The sequence below is a fragment of the Mirounga leonina genome, unplaced genomic scaffold (genome assembly GCF_011800145.1).
Source record: "Mirounga leonina isolate KUSES-001 unplaced genomic scaffold, KU_Mleo_1.0 Mir_173, whole genome shotgun sequence".
Taxonomy (NCBI): domain Eukaryota; kingdom Metazoa; phylum Chordata; class Mammalia; order Carnivora; family Phocidae; genus Mirounga; species Mirounga leonina.
In genome coordinates, this window is record NW_023270447.1 from 51,847,179 (window position 1) to 51,847,472 (window position 294).

The following is a 294-nucleotide window of genomic DNA, read 5'->3' on the forward strand; positions in this document are numbered from 1 at the left end:
GGAAGGAAGGAAGGAAGGAAGGAAGGAAGGAAGGAAGGAAGGAAGGAAGGAAGGAAGGAAGAGGACAGGAGGGGAGGAGAGGAATGGAAAAGGAAAAGAAAAGAAAAAAGAAAAGAAAAACCAGCTCCGTTGAGGGGTTGATTTCCCTGCTGAGGCTGAAAGGCTGAGTAGGAACCAGTCAGGGACAGGAGCAGGAACCAGGGGTGCCTCAGACAGATGGAAGAGCATGTTTGAAGGCCTGTGGTGGGGTTCTAGTACAGTGGAGTCAGGACTGGAGAGAGAGAAGGTATAGAA